The sequence below is a fragment of the Quercus lobata genome, chromosome 8 (assembly GCF_001633185.2).
Source record: "Quercus lobata isolate SW786 chromosome 8, ValleyOak3.0 Primary Assembly, whole genome shotgun sequence".
Lineage (NCBI taxonomy): Eukaryota > Viridiplantae > Streptophyta > Magnoliopsida > Fagales > Fagaceae > Quercus > Quercus lobata.
In genome coordinates this window covers 18,915,862-18,939,124 of record NC_044911.1, presented here as the reverse complement: position 1 = coordinate 18,939,124, position 23,263 = coordinate 18,915,862, and positions in this window count along the sequence as shown.

Sequence of the window (23,263 nt, the reverse complement as noted above, 5' to 3'; positions counted from 1 at the left end):
TTCAACTATAGGTTGGTATTGGGTACTAGGATTCCTCTTACTTATAACTGCTTGTGATTGATAATAGTGGATTCTCAGGAGTGGTGACCTTAAATTCACCAAGTGGGGCTTTGCCTCAGCTGTTTTCCCTATTCTTAAACAAATCACTTGTGTCAATTTTTTCTTTCCGCTGCATTTAGTTATTTGGTGATTTGTTTATGCTACCACGCTATTGCATGTTAAATTGACTTAATTAATTAATTTGGATAATTAATTAGTTAATTTGCCAAAGGGGTCAATCTATTTTTGCCCTATCAAGTGGTATTAGAGTAGGCACACTCTGATTAGGTTTAATCTTTGCTGTGTGATCCATTGACCCCTGTTTGTCATGAATAAAGGATAGTCTCTTATTATACCTCTTTTATTTGATGGCATTAATTATGCATACTGAAAAGTAGGCATGAGAGCTTTCTTATAGTCTTTAGATGAGAAGGTGTGGTAAGCTGTGGAGATTGGCTAGACTAAGCCAAAGGAAGTGTTGGCTGATTGGGATGTGGTCAAGATTAAAGCAGCAAACTTCAACAGTAGAGCATTGAATGCCCTATTCAGTGCGGTGACCAATGAGGAGTTCAAGAAGATATCCTCAACTGAAACTGCTAAGGAAGCATGGACCATCCTCCAGACAACCTATGAAAGGACTAAGGCTATCAAGGATTCAAAGCTCCAAAGGCTCACTACTAGCTTTGAGGAGATAAGGATGGAGGAGGATGAGTCATTTGAGGAGGATGAGTCATTTGATGAGTTCTATGCCAAACTAAAGGACATAGTCAACTCAGCATTTAATCTTAGAGAACAGATTCCCAAACCCAAGATTGTGAGAAAGGTGCTCAGATACCTGCCTGAGAGATTCCATGCCAAGATCACTGCCATTGAAGAATCAAAGGATATTGACAAAATCCCTTTGACGAAGCTGGTTGGAAACTTGCAAACCTATGAATTGGGTTTGACTAGAATTGGGAAAGGAAGCAAAAGTAAAAGCATGGCACTGAAGGCCAAAAGAAACGAAACTGATGAGTCTTCAAATGATGAAGATTCCAAGATGAAGTCTCACATCACTAGGCAGTTCAAGAAGTTTATAAAGAATTCCAATGCAAAAGGATTTGATGAGGACAATAAGCAATCCAGTTCTTCTCAATTCAAAAGCCAAGACAGAGGAAAGAAGGATGCTAAGGATGGCGGTCAGTACACTATTCCCTTCAGACCAAATTGCTTTGGATGTTAAGGTTTTAGACACATGAAACAAGAATGTCCAACATCTCTCAAATCAATTGGGAAAAGCAAGGCTCTTTCTGCTACCTTGAGTGATACTGAGCCTGAGGTTGAGTCAGATGGCAATGATGACGAGGGAATCTTGAATACTTTCACTACCACAGTGGATCCTACTAAGGGGATCGTAGAAGTAGTGGATGAAGAAGAGGACTTGTTGGAGTCTAAGTTTGAGAAAATTGATGAATAAGATGACATCCATACAGCCTATGCTAAGTTGTACAAGGTTTCCGAGAAGCATGACAAATTGTATAGGCTGGCCACCAAGAAGTTGAGTGATGTAGAGCTAGATTGAGAGGAGCTCTCTACAAAGGTTGATGAAGCAAATCAAACCATTGGAGCTTTGTGGTTCGAGAACAACTTCCTTACTAAAAGGACAAAGAATCTTGAAGCGGAATTGTTCTCAGTTAGAGCTCAATTGGAGAGGACTTTTAGTTCAAAGCTCGATGAGATGCTAAGTTTTTAGAAAGCTACTTTTGATAAAACTAGTTTGGGGTATGATTTCTCTTCTCCTAATATTGCCTTCTCTAGTACAACTGTGTTTGTCTCTCCTGTTGATAATGTTAATTCTAAGAATGATGAAATTAAAACTGAAATAGCTAGTGAGAACTTAGATAAAGACAAATCTATTTTAGGAGCACTCCTTAAGGTTGAAAAGAAAGAGGCTAGAAACCCTAGGATTAAAAGGGAAAACAACAAAAAGTCTCAACAAAAGAAGCCACATTTCTGTCATCACTGTGGAGCTTCAGGGCATACTCGTCCAAATTGCTACAAGTGGTTAGCCACTCAACAAAGCAATAGTATGCTCTCATCTAGAAACCAAAATCAGTTTCCATCCTCTTTTGCTCCTCTTGGAGATCTTCTCAAGGCCTTCTTGTTCCTTTTGAACTTGAATGGTTTCAACTCTTCCCCCTCACCTCCGGATCAAAGGTTTGCATAAAGGAAACGTTCTTCTAAGGTGTGGAAGGAAAAAGGCTCAACGTGATTTAGTCACTTTTTCTCTTTCTCCCCCTTATGGTTATGCATTATTTGTTTATTTTTGCTTTCCTATTTTGAGTCAATCTATTTTTATGCTTTGTGTGTTTCTTTATGTTTTTGTTTGGTTGTTTTTTAGTTTGTGTTTATTTTTCTTTTCATAAAAATAAATAAATAAAATTGAAAAATTAGAAAAATACAAAAACAGTGTGTTTGTGTATATTGGTACTTGTGTACCTTGGATAGCCATTTAAACAAAGTTTTCTAAACTTTGTATCTCTGTAGCTTAGATGAGCATCTCAATGCACAACTAAGTAAATGAGCTTTGTGGCTCGTGTTTGTGATGAGTACGATAAAGTAATCTTTTATACTTAACACTCATATCACTCTTTTTGACGGGAATGACTAGAAAATCTTAAAAGACAGGCATAAATAACCATCTCACCACTAAAGCCAGCCAATCATGAATAACATCTATGTGCTTCGGTATAGCAAAATTGTGATGTTTTGGCTTACATAATTGGGTATTTCTTTTCTCTCTCTTACATGCCCATGCATGTTATGTTCAAAAAGAAAAATATGCAAAGAATACAAAAGTAAAAAGAATCAAAATGCTTTCAAATATGGTTGCAAGCGTGTTTCTAGGAGAAGTGGGAGTTATAGGATATACCTCGAAGGTGATAGTCCCCATCAAGCAGTTATGATTATGTGTAAGTGTATTTGATTCTCTCTAGTCTCAAATCTTCATAATATGAGACACTTATGCACTCTTACTATGTTTTCACACACAACACGCAAACTCTTTGCTACTTTTGATACATGTGCAGGTACAATGTGATTTGGCCATCACAAGGAATACGTGTGTTAATATATGCTCGCTAAACTGTTTTAACTTGTTTTTTTAAATATAAAATTGGTTAGACTTGTTTTGTGTGTGTGTGTGTGTGTGTGTGTGTGTGTGTTTTGAATCTAAATGCTTTGCGTATTTGTTGAGAGATGTTTTGAGAGTTTATATGTTGATTGGATCTTTGGTTGAGTTTCTTGCTTGTTGCCTTCTTTGAAAAACCTGTTTACTTTAAGCTCAACAACTTCTTGACAGATCCTTGACAGATTCATTTCTATCAAACCCCTTTATTCTCTTTTATCGACAGATCTTGACGGAATCTCAATCCATCGAGATTTCTGGGTTTCTTCTCAATAGCTTCTTCGATCCATTGAGCCAAATTTCTGAGCCCTCTGTCTGGCTGATAGATTCTCAACAGATTCTCAATCCACCGAGGTGATTTTGCCATTGACAGATCCTCAACAACACCTTGACAGATTCATTTCTATTGAAATTTAGTGCTTGACAGATCTCGATAGATACCTCGATCCATCGAGCTGCATTTTATATATATAGGCTGAGCGCAAATCAAATTTCACTTTTCTCATTCTCTGTAGACAGGAAATCTTTTCTCTTGTTCCAAACACCTTTCCTTCACTCCAATCTCTCTACCCACGTGATTTTCGGCCTAGATCAAGCCTCAATCACTTGGTATGTGTTCTTAAACCCTTCATTTACATGTATTCATGCATTTTAGACCAAGGTTTTGAGTTTTTGAAAACATTTTGGGGTTTTTAAGATTTTTGTGAAATTGTTGGATTGGGTGTTGTTGATTCGATGTTATATGCTCATGCATTGCATTCTCATTGCATTATAACAATGTTTCATGCATTTTAGATGTGTGTTTGATTATTGTTGATTGTGTGCTGGTAGGTTTGGATTGGGTTCTGCCCATGATGCATTTAAATTTTGCACATCACATGGTAATGTATTTTTCATGCATACGTTCTTTTCCTTTCTTTTCTTTGTTTCTGGTTGTGACGTGTTCTCTCTCTCTCTCTCTCTCAGATAGACTGTGCCATGGCACCCAAAGTGTGTAAATCCACTCTGGCTCGGAATCCTTATGGTTCTAGGTCTTCTTCTTCTTCTAATCTTACTCCCCCTCTTCACATTCAGTTCCGTAATGAGAAGGCTTGAAAGGACTTCTTGGAGAACTTTCAGAAACATGGCATTCATCCAGAGTGCTAGGTTATCTTGTTGAACTTTTCCGACACTCCTTTCCTCTCTGTCATTCAAACTCAGGGTTGGGAATCTTTACTTGAGAGACCCTTGAGGTGTCTCATTGTGTTTATATAGGAGTTTTACTCCAATATACACGATATCGATACCTCTATACCTCGTTTTGCCACGACTTTCCGAGGAACACGTATCGTAGTTACCCCAGATCTTATATCCAAGGTACTACATTTTCCAAGGGTAGTGCATCCTGACTACCCTGACTGTGAGCATCTTCGGACTGTGTTTAGAGATGAGCTTTGGTCTTACTTTTGTAAGACACCTTCCAAATAGGGTGGTAAGCAAAACACTCCAAGCTTGGGCTTTGCTAAAGGCCTGAGGTTCCTTAACATGGTGAAGACATTTACTCTTACTCCTTTGTCTCACTATAACTCTATCATTGAGCCTCGTGCTTCTTCTTCTTTTTTTTTTTTTTTTTTTTTTTTTTTTTTTTTTTTGTCTCTTCTCGACGACCTCTCTATAGACTTTCCCTCTCACTTCATCACATCTTTCCTCGATGTGTATTAGGATATAGCGACCTGTGATAAGCTCATCTTTCCTTCAACCATCACGCTAATCTTTCACCACTTTTCCAACCCCATTCTTGACTCTCCCTACTTCACCACCAAAGGTGCCATCAGCGCTGGTTCTGTTTAGCGGAGCGAGGCCTAGCTTCAACCGAAGTGGCCATGGACGAAGACAATTGATTCTGCTTCTTCTGCTGTTCCTCCTCTTCTTTGGCTCCTTCCACCTCTATTCCTTCTTCTTCAACATGTGGTGTGACCCTAGAGGCCATCATGGAACAACTTCAGTGGATGGAGGCTGATTTTGGTTCTCGTCTTCACTATCTCACCGATGAGATGTGTCAAATAAACACCCAAGTCGGTCACATTGCCCGCAGACAATCTCGCCTTGGCGGTTTTGCTCCCTCTCCATCTCCTTCTCCAGAGGCTTCGGCTAATGAGGATGATGATGCTGATGATAATGTGGATGATGATGCTAGCTCTTCCAGTGATGACGAGATGATGACCTCTCAATGGCTTACCCTTTGTCATTCATGACAAAAAGGGGAGTAGTTTTGGATTTGAGAGTAGTCTTGTACTTAGAGGGAGAGTTAGTATATGACTTTTTTTTGTTAGGGGGAGTGTTTATACCTTTTGAGGGATGTAGTGAGGTTTACGTGTACTTTTCTTTTCTTTCTTTATATATTAGCCTCTTGTATACTGGTCTTGTGACCATTTATTTATGACATATATTGTACTTTCTTTTCTTATATATATGATGATGTATGTTTTTCTTCACCTATCTCTACATGTGTTGTTTCTTTTCTCTCTTTATACACATGTTTCTTTATGTACACAATCTTTATTTCTGTTTCACATATGATGCCTTGATGAGTTTTGTTTAAGTGTTTCAGAAAGACAGGTTGTGAAATTCTATCATGCCATGAACTCTCTTCTGGCAAAGATTTTCAAGAGTTTATGTTAGGGTTAGACTTATTTTGTAAGTCAATAAGTGGTTATAAGTTTAGTGATTCAAGACTTTTCTCATGATTCATTTGTTTGCTGTGGTTTTGTCACGAATTGTCAAAAAGGAAGATTGTTAGGGACATATTTGTGTAATTGGCTAATCCTTTGAAAAAATGCACTTTATTTGTAATTGGGTAGATCTAGGATGGGTTTAGTACTTTAAGAAACAAGTGTTCAAGTTTAGTATTGAAGCCAAGCAATCTAACCAAGAAACAAGTAAAGAATGTGCTGCTCATTAAAGCTCGACAGAAGTCTTGATAGAATCCTTTCTATCGAGAATTACTGCTGAACCTCGACAGAAGCTTGACACAGGCTATATCTATCGAGAATTATGAAATCAGGTTTTCTAGATCTGGTTACACGCATATTCTTGAGTATTTGTGTAGGGTTTCTTTTCTCAAAACCCTAGACATATATAAAGATTATTTTAAGAGCCATCACAAAGTGATGCAAAATGAGAATGCACACATATTGTGATCGGAGACAAAAATTTGCTCTAATTCATCATATTCTCTATGGAAGCTACTGCGTCTTTACGCCAAAAGTTTTGTGACCAAAGAGCTTCCTGATCTTCATTGTTAATGAATTAATGAACTTTGTAGCCAACATCTTCCTCACGTTGGTGTGTTAGTCACGTACTGGGATTCGTGCATCATTGGTTAGTCACGTACTGTGATTCCTTTTACTTGTAACTGCTTATGATTAAAAATAGTGGATTCTCAGGAGTGGTGACCTTAAATTCACTCAGTGGAGTTTTGCTTTAGTGATTTTCCCCATTTTTAAACAAATCACTTGTGTCAATTTTTGTTTCCACTGCATTAAGTTATTTGGTGATTTGTTTGTGCTACCACGCTATTGCATGTTAAATTGACTTAATTAATTAACTTGAAAAATTAATTAATTAATTTGCCAAAGGGGTTAATCTATTTTTGCCCTATCAGTAGTGAACATGGCCACTAAGAATGTAATTGCTAATCTAACAAAGGGAGAGAAACTAGATGGAACCAACTATGATATGTGGCATAGAAAAATTCAATATCTGCTTAATGAAAAAGAGGTCCTTGAAACCCTAACCAATGTGATGATGTGACCTGAAAATGGGAATACTTCCCAACATCGTCATGACTTAGAGGCCTATGAGTCTTGGGTTAAGAAAGATCTTTGTGCACATTTCACTATGCTGAGTAGCATGTACAATGATCTTATTAGGGAGTTTAAGGACTAAACAAATGCCCAAGAGATGTGAAACAAGCTTAAGATTGCCTATGGAGGACGTTAGCAACTAGGTTGCAAGCTCTAACTTTGAAGTTTGAGCAATATGTTATGGATTCAAAGCATAGCATGGCTAAACATCTAAGGACAATGTTTGCATTGATCCATGACTTAAAGGCTGCTGGCAATAATCTCTCTGATGAACAATGAGTCACGGTGATGATGTGTTCACTGCCTGAACCTACTTGGGGGCATATGAAGTTTGTTTTGACAAATTGTGAGAATATCAAGACTTTTGCTAATATTTATTGTCATCTCGAGCTTGAGGCAGAACGCATGGGGGTGCGCCAAAACACCTTCCTTGTCACCCAATCTGGGTAGCGAAAGGCATTCAGGACTAAACGCAAAAGACAAGGGAGGAATACCAAAGGAGCTGGTAACCTTAGGCCTAAAGAAGGCAGGATAGCAAAGCGCCAAAAAGGCAAGTGTGCTAAGAAGGAATATTCAAAGATCAAGTGCTACAACTATGGTAAAAAGGGTCACTTCGCTCGTGAGTGCATTGAGCCGAAGAAGGTATACATTCTTAACAACTCTACTATTACTTATGTTTGTACACATGTTTTTGTTGCTCATACTATTCCTAGGTGGATTGTAGATTCAGGAGCAACCAAACATATAGCCAGAGATAGAGTTGCATGTGTGGATTACAAAAAGATACCAATAGGCACACAGTACGTTATTTTGGGTAATGAAGCTCAAGAAGAAGTCATAGGAGTTGGAACCTACCAGCTCAAATTGAGTCTAGGACGTACGTTACTTCTTCATGATGTGCTTTGTGCACCAGGTGTCCAATGTAATCTATTTTAAGTACTTACTATGCTTAGACTTGGATTTAGTTTCCATTTCGATGGTCCTTAATTGGATTTTTATTTAAATAAAACCTTATATGGACATGGTTATTTATCTAATGATTTCTTTATGTTGGATTTAGATCATTCCTCTTTTTCTTTTATTGCTCATAATGATGATGTTTCTGATTCTGTAATGTGGCATGCTAGACTTGGACACATAGGAAAAGATAGATTGGCTAGACTAGCTAGAGAAGGCCTATTAGGGTCTATCACTAATGTAAGCCTACCTATGTGTGAACCTTGTCTAGCTGGAAAGGCTTGTAGGAAGCTTTTTGGTAAGCCTCCAAGGGCAACTCATCCTTTGGAATTAGTCCATCCGTACATATGTGGACCTATAAATGTTAAGTCACGCCATTGAGCCTCTTATTTATAGATTACTATTCACGTTTCAGTTATGTCTATCTGATCTCCGTTGCTTTGAAGCATTAGATTTCTTTAAGTGCTTTGTGGCAGAGGTTAAGAATCAAAAAGAAAGGAACCTAAAGGTTTTTCAAATTGATAGGGGTCACGAATATTTGTCTAAACAGTTTCAGGAACTGTGTGAGGAAAAAGGGATACGTAGGCAATTGACGATTCCTATTACTCCACAACAAAATGGTGTTGCATAAAGAGGGAATCGTACTCTATTAGAGATGGTTAGATCAATGATGGCACAAGCTAACCTTCCAATTTCATTTTGGGGGGATGCATTGTTAACTGCTACCTACATCCTTAACCGTATGCCTTCTAAGTCAATTCCCACAACACCATATGAGTTTTGGATTAGTGCAAAACCTAATTTAGAGAACTTGCGGCCTTGGGGTTGTGCAAGTTTTGTTCATAGTACTTCCCATAAGTATGGGAAATTGGGCCCTACAACAAGTAAGAAAATCTTTATAAGATATTGAAAAAGCTCAAAGGGGTATGTAATGTATGGTGAACATTTTGATGGTGGAATGACTGAGATAAAGTCTCGTGATGTCAACTTCATTGAAGGTGATTTTCCAAGCATCAGTGAAACAAAATAAGATTTTCAGCTTTATGAGCTGCAAGAACTGAAGGTGTCATACCATCTTTGGGCGAGGGTGGAGAATCACAACTTCAACCTGAAATCGCCAAAGATAGTGGGAGTGATTTGGCTCCTAGTGGAAGTAAACCGCTAGATAGTGACACACAAGGTTCCAAGGTACATAGAAGTTGTTAGGACATATGTGAATCAATGTTAGGAACATATGTCAATATAAAATTGGCTAATCCTTTGACAAAACGCACTTTACTTGTAATTGGGTAGATTTAGGATGTGTTTAATACTTCAAGGAACAAGGTTTCAAGTTCAAGTGTTAAAGCCATGAAAGTCTATCCAAGAATCAAGTGAAGAAGTGCTAGATTTTAAATCTCGACAACTAGCTCAGCAGCTAGTATCTATCGAGGTTTAAAAGGCTGCTGAAACCGATGCTCGACAACTTCTTGACAGATAAGCTATCTATCGAGATTTATGAAATTCAGTTTTTTAGAGCTGATTTCACTCCAATCCGTGAATAGATATTTGGGCTTTCTTTTTTCACAACCCTAAACATATATAAGGATTGTTTTAAGGGTCGTCACAGTTGATGCAACTCAATACAAAAGTTTTTCACAAGTATATTGTGAACCGGAGACATATGCCCTAGTTCATCTTTCTCTTCAAGAAGCTGCTGTATTTGTACATCGCAAGGTTTTGTAACCAAGGAGCTTCGTGATCTTCATCGTGTTGATGACCTAAAGAACTTTGCAGCCAACATCTTTCTCAAGTTGGTGAGTAAGTTGCGTACTAGGATTTTCGGATTGAATTAGTTAGTCATGTACTCGGAGTCATGCATTAAAATGAGAGATTGTCACTATGGAACAAATCCAATTAAGTATTGGGGTAAGGGTTCAAATGTAGGTTGGTATAAGGTACTGGGATTCCTTTACTTGTAACCGCTAATTGTGATAATGGTGAATTCTCAAGAATGGTGACCTTAAAATCATCTGATGGGGTTTTTGCCGTTTAGGTTTTCCCCATTCGTAAACAAATCACTGTTTCAATTTATTTTCCATTGAACTTTTAGTTATTTGGTGATTTGTTTGTGCTATCACGCTTATTGCATGCAAATTGAATTAATTAATTAATTTGGCTAATTAATTGGTTAATTAATCATAAGGGGTTAATACATTCTTGGCCTATTAAGTGGTATTAGAGTAGGCACACTCTATTTAGGTTTTAATCTTTGCTGTGTGATCCATTGACCCCTATTTGTCATGGATAAAGGACATTCTCTTATTATACCTCATTTATTTGATGACACTAACTATGCATACTAGAAAGTACGCATGAGAGCTTGCTTGCAATCATTAGATGAAAAGGTGTGGCAAGTTGTGGAGATAGGCTAGACTAAGCCGAAGGAAGCGCCGGCCGATTGGGATGATGCTAAGATCAAGGTGGCTAACTTCAACAATAAGGCATTGAAAGCATTATTCAGTGCAATCAGGAATGAGGAGTTCAAGAAGATATCCTACTAAAACTGCAAAGAAAGCATAGACCATCTTCCAGACAACCTATGAAGGAACCAAGGCTGTCAAGGATTCAAAGCTTCAGAAGCTTACCATGAGCTTTGAAGAGATTAAGATGGAGGAGGATGAGTCATTTGATAAGTTCTATGCCAAGCTCAAAGACATAGTGAACTCAGCCTTTAATCTTGGGGAAACCATTCCTGAACCCAAGATTGTTAAAAAGGTGCTTAAATCTTTGCCCAAGAGATTTCATGCCAAGATCACCACAATTGAGGAATTGAAGGATATTGACAAAGTTCCTTTGATAGAGTTGGTTGGAAATCTGCAGACCTATGAGTTGGGTTTGACAAGGATGGGGAAATCTAGTAAGGGAAAGAGCATGGCATTGAAGGCCAAGAGTAGTGATACTGATGAGTCTTCAGACGATGAAGATTCTAAGGTGAAATCCTATATCACTTGGCAATTCAAAAAGTTTATGAAGAATGACAATGCTAAAGGACTTGACAAAGACCGCAAGCAATCTGGCTCATCTTAGTTTAAGAACCTGGACAAAGGAAATAAGGATGCTAGGGATGGCGGTTAGTACATTGTTCCCTCAGGACCAAAATGCTTTGGATGTCAAGGTTTCAGACACATGAAACAAGAGTGCCCTACACATCTTAAGACCATTGGGAAGAGTAAGGCACTTGCTGCTACTTTGAGCGACACCGAGCCTGAAGATGATTCCGACAATAAGGATGATGGAATCCTAAATGCCTTCACTGCCACTGTAAACTATACTGAAGGGATTGTTAAAGATGTGGATGAAAAAGAAGACTTGGTCTAAATTTGAGAAGATGGATGAACAAGATGACATCTACACAGCCTATGCAAAATTATACAAAGTCTTGGAAAAACATGAGAAGTTGTATAGATTGATCACCAAGAAGCTCAATGAAGTGGAGCTTGAATGAGAAGAAATTTTCACAAAGTTTGATGAAGCCAATCAAACTATTGGAGTACTAAGATTCGAGAATAATTTCTTGGCTAAGAAGACCAAGAAGCTTGAGGTAGAATTGTTCCAAGGCAGAGCTCAGTTGGAAAGGACTTCAAGTGCAAAGCTTGATAAGATGCTTAGTCTTCAGAAATTTACTTCCAATCGAATCGGTTTAGGGTATGATTTCTCTTCTCCTAGTATTACTTCTGCTAGCACTATTATTTTTGTTCCTCCCAATAATAATGTTGAATCTGAAAACAATGATGTGCAAAGTGTGTTAGCTAGTGAGAACATAGACAAGGGTAAGTCTATCTTAGGAGCACACCCTAAGCAGGATAAGAAAGATATCAAAAACGCTAGGGCTAAGAAGGGTAACACTCAAAAGCCTAAACAGAAGAAGCAGCATCTCTGTCATCGTTGTGGAGCTACTGGACATACTCGACCTAATTGCTACAAGTGGTTAGCCACTCAATAGAGCAATAGTATGACTTCATTGGGAAACCAAAATCAGTTTCCATCCTTCTTTGCTCCTCTTAGAGATCTTCTCAAAGCCCTCATGATCCTTTCAAACTTGAATGATTTCAATTCTTCCCCCTCACCGCCGGATCAAGGGTTTGCTAAACGGAAAGGTTCTTCCAAGGTGTGGAAGGAAAAAGGCTCCAAGTGATTTAGTCACTTTTTCTCTCCCACCCTTTCTTGTTTTTGATTTTACATTACTTGTGTGTTTTGCTTTCTTGTTTTAAGTTAGTCTAGTTTTATGCATTACTTTGTCTAACATGTTTTTGTTTCTTTATTTTCAGTTTTGATTTTTTTTTTTTCATTAAAAAAAATTGATTGAAAAATTAAAAAAATACAAAAACAATGTGTATTTGTGTACATTGATACTTGTGTACCTTGCATGGCCATTGAAACAAAGTTTTCTAAACTTTGTATCTCTTGTAACTTAGATGAGCATCACCTTGCACAACTAAGCAAGTGAGCTTTGTGGCTTGTGTTTGTGATGAGTAAGATTAAGTAATCTCTTGTACTTAACATTCGCACCACTCTTTTTTACGAGAAGAACTAGAAAATCCTAAGAGAAAGGCATAAATAACCATCTCACCACTGTTGTCTGCCAATCATGAAATGACATTTGTATGCTTCGGCATAGCAAAAGTGAAATGTCAAATGCTTAACATTATTGGGTATTTCTTTTCTATCTCTTATATGCCCATGCATGGTTTGTTTAAAAGAAAAATAAAAAGCAAAAAGAATCAAAATGCTTTATATATGATTGCGAGCGTGTCTTCTAGGACATGTGAGAGTTATAGGATGTACCTCAAAGGCGATAGTCTCCATCAAACAGTTATGATTGTGTGTAAGTTAAAGTGATTTTCCCATATCTCAAATCCTCATAACATGTAGACACTTATGCAATCTTGCGATGTTTTTCACACACAACACACAATATTTTTTGCTACTTTTGATACATGTGCAAGTACAATGTCATTTGGCCATCACAAGGAATACATGTGTTAATGTATGCTCACTAAACTGTCTTAACTTGTTTTTGAAATATAAAATTGGTTAGACTTGTTTAGTGTATGTGTGTGTGTTTTGGATCTATGTGCTTGACATTTTTCTTGTTAAGAGATGATTTTGAGAGCTTAAAATGTTGTTTGGATCTTTGGTTGTGTAGCTTGCTTGATTGCATTTATATCTGTGTTTTTCTCTTCTCGAAAAACTGTTTTTAAGTAATATTGATAGTTGTTGGACACCTCTCGACATCTAGGTTATCTATCGAGCCCTTTCAGCTTCTTTTTATCACATTCTCGATAGCTTCTCGACAACTACTTGATCCATCGAGAAACTTTCTTGATGCTCGATAGTTTCTTGATCCATTGAGACCCTTTTGCTGTAGACACCTCTCGAAAGATCCTCGATAGCTATTTCTCGCATTTTTATTCTTGACAAATCTCGACACCTCTTGATCCATCGAGAAACTGGGATTTCTATATATAGGGTCCGCGCGATTTTCTCTCATTTCTCCTCTATCTTTCTCGACAAAAAATGTCTCTTCCTCTTCCCAAACACTTCTCTCTCTCTCCAAACTTCATTCCTTTGTGATTTTTGGCCTAGATCAAGAGTTTCTTCTCTGGTAAGGGTCCTAAATCCTTCATTCTTCATGCATTTCACGCATTAGATCTAGGTTTTTAAAGAATTTTTCGGTTTTTCAAAATTGATGAAGTTTTGGTAAAATTTTTGGGATGGGTTTTGTGTAAATAATCCTATATGTTCATGCATTGCATCACATTTTCATTTTAACTATATTTTCATGCATTATAGATGTGTGCTATATATGTTGAATTGCTGTGTGTTGGTAGGTTTGGATTGGGCTAAGCCCATGATGCTTTTTAAGTTTGCATGTCACATGTTCATGCATTTTCATGCATACGTACCAATTTTGTTTCTATCATTTGATACTAAAATTTTTGGTGCTTTTTTGCGTATCTCTCTCTCTCTCTCTCTCTCTCTCTTCTTCTTCTTCTTCTTCTTCTTCTTCTTCTTCTTCTTACATTAGTCTGCTCTATGGCACCTAAACACAAATCTACTTCATCCCAGAATCCTCTTTGTTCTAGGGCATCTTCCTCTGATCCTACCTCCTCCCATGTTAGGTTTCCTGATGAACATACGTATAATTTTTGAGTGCTTTCTCAAAATAAGCCATCTCTCTAGGACACCATCTACTATTCCCTAGAATTTGGAGCATGGAAATTAGGAGAGACTCTAGTTGCCTCTCCTGCGACTTGGAGGTGTTCCACAAAGGAGATCGTGAGGAGTTCGTAAAGCAAGCAAAGAATAAGATCCGGCAATTTGGTGATCTGCTCCACCAAAGGTATGTGTCTATATGACCTCTAGTAAAGTATGTAACTACTCAACACTATTAAAGGCACATTCAACATTGCATCCTAACACACACACACACACACACATTAGCATACATATAAGCATACAACATGGCATTTCATCCCAAACCTAACATTCATCTATCATGACAACTAATATCACATCATCCAAGGTAGCAAAACAGATCATGGCAGAAAGGTAGGCATGGAAATAAAGCATCAATCATCAAATATATCCCAAACTTCTAGAAATGAAAACAAACATCAACCAAACATATTCATCCTAAAAATGCATGTTCATGTCAATGCATGACTTACCTCATTGCATCTTAGAACCCATGGTGTTAATGCATGATCATGTTGTATGCATGTTCATGGTATTAAAACAAGAAATAAAGAGGAAACCCTAATCTAGCATGTCAAAGGTAAAAAAGTAATTAAATAGAGGAACAGAGACTCAAAAACATACAAGAGGGTCAAAACAAAGGCATATTATGTAAAAGAAACAAAGAAATAGAAGCAGAAAAACTTGAATTAGAGTTTCCGAACTTGAGTATGCATACACATACATAGGCCTATGTACGCAGGCCAGTTGTATGCATACGCATACTTCGAGCTTGCCTACACATGTAGAAGCATGCGCACGCAGTCACGCCCTGAAGAATCCTAAACCATAAAGTAGAAACAGAAACTATAGAACAACAAATCTTGTAACCTAGATTAAAAGCAGAAATGAAAGAAAAGGTTAGGACATATACCTCACAAAACAAATGCTCTTTGGCTTGATTTTAACTATTCCCCTCAGTCAAATCTATTTACAACCAAACAAGAATGATTAGTAAACTTCAAAATTCGAGGATCAAGACCAAAAAAGGTCTCAATTAAAATAAAATTGACTTGAGGATGTTTGTGAAAAACTCCCTCTTTAATTCACTATTTCTAGTGAATTTTAGGTTTTCCCTTAGAATTTTCCGTGTCTTGAAAAGGTGCCATGAATGGCTTTATATATTGAGAAAATAGGGGTTTGGAATGGCTCCCAGATGATGTAGGATTCATTCCAAAGCTTAACATTTATGCATAAAACTTGCCTATCATAGATTTTTGAAACCCTAGTTGCGAGCGCAAGTCTATGACTATGTATGCAGGCCGAGGGTTTCCTTCGCCTTTACTTTTCAAAAGTAGATTTATTTTCTCATAAAAAGTTATATTTTCCATTTTAACTCCTCACAAGTCAATTTGTAATATGATTGAACCTTAAACCAACCTTGGGCCTTAGAATTTCAGCATTATTAGGGAACGGGGGTCCGAGTCGTAAAGGGTACAAATGTAGTGTCTACAAGAACAACAACCTTCCTATTAACCTTCTATAAACACCAGCATTAGGCATAAACTTCCCTTCATCCTTGCTGAGCCTTAAATTATCTTCCATGGGAGTTTTCATAGGCTTACAGCCAAGCATCCCAACATCATTGATTATTTCAAGAGCATATTTCCTCTGACACAATGATATACCTTTCTCAGATCTGGCAACCTCTTAACCTAGGAAATATTTCAAGCTTCCTAGGTCCTTCAACTTAAATTTCTTATCCAATACCACCTTTAAATCTGCTATAGCTTGAGGATCATTGCTGGCAATGAATGTATCATCTGTATATACCAAAAGTGCCATGAAAGAAGTGCTAGTCTGCTTGGTGAACAAGGAGTAATCTGTATTTGATTGCAGAAAACCATGCTACAATAGAGTAGTTGAAAACTTCGAATACCATTGTCTTAAGGCTTGCTCAAGGCCATATAAAGACTTATTCAATTTACAAACAAGTTCCCCCTTGCTGTGCAGGCCAGGAGGAAGAGACATGTACACTTTTTCATGTAAATCACCATGAAGAAATGCATTGCTGACATCTAATTGATGAAGAGTTCAGCCATGCATAGCAGCCAAAGCCAAGAAGAGTTTAACAGTCACCATCTTGGCAACAAGTGAGAAGGTCTTAGTGTAGTCTAAATCCTCTTTCCGAGTATAACCCTTGACAACCAACCTTGCTTTGTACCTTTCCACGTTACCATCTAACTTGTACTTGACTTTGAACACCCACTTGCAACCAACAACTCATTTATTAGGTGGCAAATGGACAAGAGACCATCTGTTATTGAGTTCTAAGTTCTGAAGTTCAGCTGCCATGGTAGCATCCCAATTTGGACCACCAACTGCTTGATGGTAATACATAGGTTCTTTGAAAGCAAAAATACTATTGCAAAAATGGGAATAGGAAGAAGACAATTTGAGATTGGAAACATAATTGGCAATAGGATATTTGGTAGAAACAGCATTGCACTTATAGGCTTGAAGTTAAGCAGGTGGTTTGGAAAGCCTAGTAGACCTCCTAGGTAAAGGATCAGCAAGCATAGCAAGAGTAGAAATAGGTGAAAAATCAGCAGGCATGACAGGTTCAAAAATAGAATTGTCAGGGATGGACTCAAAATTAAGAGAAGTAGTGAGAAAAGTAGTATTAATAATATCATTAGGAATAAAGACAAACAAATCATCAGCGAGATTGTTGAAGCGATCCTCAAGAAATTGATTGTAAATAGGTGCTGAAGGATCTGGAATATGTGTAGAATGATGAATAAAATCAGTGATAGGTAATGGTGGTGCATCAAGAATACAAATATGAGAAAAATGATCATCTTGAGATATAAGAACGAAGGAAGGAAGAGACTAAAATGGAAGTAAGTGTGTTTTCTAGGAGATGTGGGAGTTATATAATATAACTCTTTAGGTGATTGTCACTTTCAAACTTATGTGATTGATGATGTAGAAATTGTATTTAATTACTATTTACATATCACCTTTTATGTATCTCATACACTTACTAGTTGCGCACATGACTCGCAAATCTTTGTAAAACACTGTACATGTGATTGTATGTTAATTAATGTGGTCATCCCAAATTTTGCTTCTTGAAATGTTTAATATTTTTTTTGGGGTTCAAGTAGAAATTTTTTAGGAGAAATTTTTTGAATATTAATCAAAATTGATTTGATTGAAGAGAAAGTGTTTTTGGAAACATTTGGAATCATTGACATGCACTTCAAATCATAAAATCTAATTTAAAAGTGTTTCTACAAAAAAGCTCCAGGTTTTTAAAAATTTTCTGATTTTTCATGTCTCAATCAATTGAACCTATTTTTTGACCAATCAAAAAATTCAGCTTTTAAGGCTAAAACTCTAGGCCTGATTCGATTCCTGGTTCAATTCCTTTCAATCAGTCGAACCTGTTTTTAAAACATTTTTTATTCCTGTCTCGATTCCTCCCAACCAATCGAAAATTGTTTTTCACTTTAAAATAAAAGGAATCAGAACACTATTCTTCATTGTTTTTGTCTTCCTCTTCGATCCCTCTCAATTCCTCTTTGTCAAATTTTTTTTGTCTTTTTTGAGTCAAAGCTTCAAGGGTTTTCTTCCTCAACACCTGGTATGACCTTTTTACCAATTCTTTTTTGTTTAAATTACATTCAGTCATGCATTTTCATCAAATTTTTCAAAAATTTTGAACCAAAGGAATTTTGGGGTTTTTGATGTTTTTGGTTGTTTTGATCCAAATTGTTGGATGAGTTTTTGTTCATGCATCATTTAAACATGATTCCCTCACTTTAATTTCAACAATTTCATGAATTTGGTAAAATTTTGAAATTAGGGTTTATGTGTTCTTGAGTAATTTGTGGATTTTGTTTGTTCAATTGGGTTGAATTGATTAAAATTGGCTTGTGATATTGGTTAATTGGATATTTATAACATGTTTTATGCTTGTTGTGATATTTAATTGATTAATATATGTGTTTTTGAAAATTAGGTTTTTCAAAATTGGGAATTTTCATATAAAATTTGTTTTACTAGGTCAATTTTTTCAAAATTGGGATATAATTGAACAATTCTATGCATTAGATCATCCATCACTTGTGTCTATGCATCATGCATCATGTAGTTTTTGAAAATTCCTTCTAAATTGTGCTCTAAATCTATTTGATGCAATCTGCCCTTGGTTTTTCTCTATGTTTTTGGTTTTTCTCTTTCTTTAGATCTTAGATGTGGCTCCTAAGGTTGGTAAAAAGTTTAAAACTAAAGCTGAGAAAAACACAGCATCCTCCTCTTCTCTTATTCAGTTTGATATGGTTAGGATTTTTACAGCTAGAACTGAAGAAATTTTTGAAAGCTTAACTTAGTTTAGGTCTATTTGGGGAGAAAGACAGATTGTCCTAGATGAGTTAGATCCTTCTATTTGTAGGAATCTAGAGTCTAGGAATTGGTTGTCTTTGTGTGATGTTTCTCATCCCTCTTTTACTACCTTGATTAGAGAATCCTATTCGAATCTCTCTATTGAGTCTAATTATACAAGTAGTCATATTTTTTCTAATTGGATTTGAGGTAAAGAGTTTAGGATATCTAAGCATACAGTCTCTGAGGCTCTTCATTTACCTCTTGTACGTAGACCTACATATCCATACACTGAGTTTCCTTCTATAGATGATGTGATGTCTTTACTTTGTGGAAGATCAGTCTTGAGTTTACTAAGCTTAACTATCTTTTCTTTAGGATAGCATGTCACAACATCTTTCCTATCTCTCATATTCATACTATTCCTATAGAAAGATGTGTTTTTCTATATGCCTTCCTTACTGATGCTCCTATGTGATTTCCATCCCTTTTTATTTAGACCATTGTTGAGGTCTTTAAGAGTACATCCAAGGCTCATAGGCTGTTCTTTCCAGTGTTTATATATAGGGTGTTGAACTTTCTAAGGTCAACTAACTTTCCTTCTTTAAAGTTAGTGCATATCACTGCCCCTATAAGAGCAAATTTTCTTAGACAAAGATCCACTCAAAGGAAGGTTGCTGAACCTGCTGGTATGTCAAAGCAACCAAGAGTGGAAGCTTCTACTATTGCTCTTGCTTTTGGTGATTAGCCTGCTGCTGAGAAGATTCATGTGGGTCCTACTACTGTTGTGGATCTTGCTAGTGATGATGATACTGTTGATCCTATAGATAGTCCTCCTCTCTCACTCTGTGCCATGATGAAGTCTTTTATGACAACTCAAGCAGCTCATGGATAGCTTATTGATGACATACTCGCTAAGGTTGTTGCCTTGAGAGCTAATTTTGCTGAGTATAGGAATGCATTTCCACGTCCTCCACCCTCTGATTCTTGATGGTTTCCTTTTGGCAATACGTAACAAAAAGGGAGAGTAGGTTTAGATATTGATTACTCTTATACTTAGGGGGAGAGTTAGAGAGTTTTTGTATTTAGGGGGAGTAGTCTAGTTGATGATAATGATGTGATGTTTATCATTTTTTATTCTTATTGTTTATCATCTTTGATGTATATTTTCTTCTATTGTTCTTGTTTCATAAACATTTGATGGTTTATGATTGACTATAATGACTATGATGGTTTATTTGATGATTATTCATTTGATATATTTGTCTATCTTTTTTGTTTTGTGAATTCAAGTTCAGTTTTTAAATTTTGGATTCATATTGTAATTTCCACACATGCGTTTATGATTTGTTTTAAGTGTTTTGGGAATTTATAGGTTAATTCTTTCTCAATTGCTGTCTATTCTAGCAACTAATAGTTAGTAGATTGTGATAGAATTGTATTAGGGCAACACTTTGTAAATTGGGCTAGTTCTTGAGTTAAGAAATTCATATATATGTGTGTTTTGTCACGGACTGCCAAAGGGAGAGATTGTTAGATTCTAAAAATTTAGGATTAAATGTTTAGAGTCTTAATTTGTATATGTTGGCAAACTGAGAACAAAATCACGTCTAGGATAAATGTTAAACATTGATCAAAGTGTTTCAGGTCAAGACTTAAGAATATTCAAGAAGAATTGAAATTCTGTGAAGCTCGACCGATCGAAGAATAAGGCTCAACCGATCAAATATTGTAGAAAAATAATTTTTGTAGAATTTTAAATTAGGCCCAAGCTCGCGAAAATGTTTAGGGTTTCAATCCAACACTCCTAAGTATAAAAGGAAAATCCTAACTACGTTTTGAAGACTCTTGGAAGACTTATGAGTCAGTCCGTGTGAGATTTGAGAAGTGTTGTACCTTTTAACTCTACAAGTAGCTATTGGAATAAAATCTACAATCAAGTGTTAATGGAATCTGGTTGCTGCAAGATCAACAAGCTGTGATCTAAAACCTTTGAGTGGGATCTCAAAGTCACAAACGTGGGAGTTTATGTTTTGCAAATCCAAGAGAGAAGGAGTCTGTAGATTTAGAGCTTACACGTGGTCATGTTAGTAAGTTACTACTGGAGGTAGTAATAGATTTGGGTTAAATCTTATTGTAAAAACTTCAATTCTCTGTTAGTGGATTTGTTTACCTTGAGGATAATTAGGTAAAATCCTCTCTAGGTTTTTTACCTTAAAACGGTTCATTTCATTGGTTTTCCTAGGTGATCATATCTGTGTGTTATTTACTTTTCTACTGCTGTACATGATATGATCTTTCACTGTTTAACCTAGATCTCATAATTAACCTAAGTAATCACTTGGCTAATTAATTAGGTTAAGCTATATGTTTTAAGGGGTCTAAACAAATAAACACTCACCAATCAAGGCCTTATATACGAGCATGGCTCCAGGACTCTCAGCGTGATGAAGAAATTGAGGATTTGAAATGTCCTCTACCAATGTAGGATCTTGCACAAAGGAAGAAGAAGAATTAGGAACCAAAGCCATTGTAGAAGCTTCAAAGCTTTCACGAAAACCCTAGAGAATTTGGGAAAAAATAGAGTAAGATAGCTCTAATACCTTATGAAATTTCTTAAGAATGAAAATCAATTCTCATTAACTACCAAATTATGATTTACAGAATAGTTTATATACCATCAGAGATAGAGGGAGAGACTAACTGCTCTAACTAACTTGCTTAACAGCTAATAATGACTTGCAACTAATTAAAACAGAGAAGCACAACTAAGTACACTCATGCTTCTCACTGCTCACTTAACAAGGGTTGAACTACATGTAGCTTTGCTCAAGACTACTCAAACTACTTGTTGTTTAGCCTACATCCTTTTCTGCAGCTTCTGCAACTTCTGATCTGCACACTTCTCCCTTCTGTTTCTTTAACTTCTGATATCCCACACTATTCCTAACAACCAAATCCTCAATCCCCACACTAACCTAACTGGCTTTGAAATTAAGGTATTATGGGACAAATCTAACATACCTATAAATAATAAACATATTGGCAACCTAGTAAGAGAGTTCCTGCAAATCCTCGTGCAACAATTTGGTGACATGACAGACCAACAGCTGGGCACAACGTGACACACAAGAACATATCAACCAGATTTCTGTTACTGACGATATAATAATACATTCACAATGCTTCTACCTTATTTTCAGTACAAATCTCAAGCAACGGTCTTTTATTAGTTATAATCTGCGTTTATTATTCTAGCCGTCAATAATAATTTGTCATTTAAAATTTATTGTAAAAGTATTGTATACGGTAGACCCATAGAAAGTTAAAAATAAATAAACGATAGCCAATTTCTATGGCTTGATATCTCATCTCATGGAAACAAGGAGTGTGTATTTGATATCTCATAAGTGAATCATGCAAAAAAATCTATTTTGATCCACAATTTTTGGGACTATCTAATATCTCAATTCTCAAAGTCATAAAGTTATGTGTCTGTAATTAGTTTATTTGATCCATACATTTTAGGGACAAAATGGACTTCTGCCCTTTTCAACCAAATTAATTAGTCTTTTGCCCTTCTTCCCAAACTATATAGGGAAATGCCCCTCTTTTGAAACTCGACTTTCTCAAAATCGATTTAAAAAAAAAAAAAATTATGGAGCCCTATAGTGACGTTTTAAGAACCTATAGTGACATTTTGTAACTTGATATCCATGAAATCGAGTTATAGGCAATAAAATTGCCTATAACTATAGGTCCTTAAAAACATTACTATAGGTCCTTGAAAACGTCACTATAGGGCTTAACTTGATTTTGAAAAAGTCGAGTTTCAAAAAAGGGGCATTTTCCTATTTAGTTTGGAAATAAGGGCAAAAGGCTAATTAATTTGGCTGAAAATGGCAGAAGCCCATTTTGTCTTACATTTTAGCAAAATTGAAACAGTGAAATAATGGAAAAAGCTTGTTTGTAAAAATACAGCATAACAAATAAAAAAGAAAAAAGAAAATCCATAATAAGATGTACATATGGGTATATTATGAATTTGAACGAAAGTTTCGAGACTAAAAGAAGAGTTAAATATGTTAAGTAATTATTTTATTATATTTTAATTTAGTATCATACTTGTATTATCTTAATATAATTATATAAGATGTTATAAAAATTCATCAAATTAAGATTTAATTAATTTTTTTATATATCTATCTTCAAATTTAGTTGTATTTTTAAGGAAAATATATAACAAGTGAATGAAGAAAATTATTTTAAATATATTCTTCTATGCACTTAGCCAGTAAAAAGTATTTATTGTCTCATGTTATTATAAATTCAAATGATTTTTTTTTTATCCAGTATAGATTATATATGACAATAAAATCTATTAAAAAAAAAAAAAAACCCTTAGTAAATGAAATTTTTTTCATGATTATAATAAAAGCATGAAAAAATTTCATGTTTAATATAACAAAAAAAATGAAACGATATTAATGTTAATAATTTAATTGTTATATATATTGGCATGTCTTAAAAAATTATACTCCCAATAAAAGTATTGAAGTTCAATTAAGTTGAAGTTTTATTTGTACAAGTACAATATGAAAAATGTTTAATACATTTTAAATATTTTTAATCATAGAAAATGTGTATT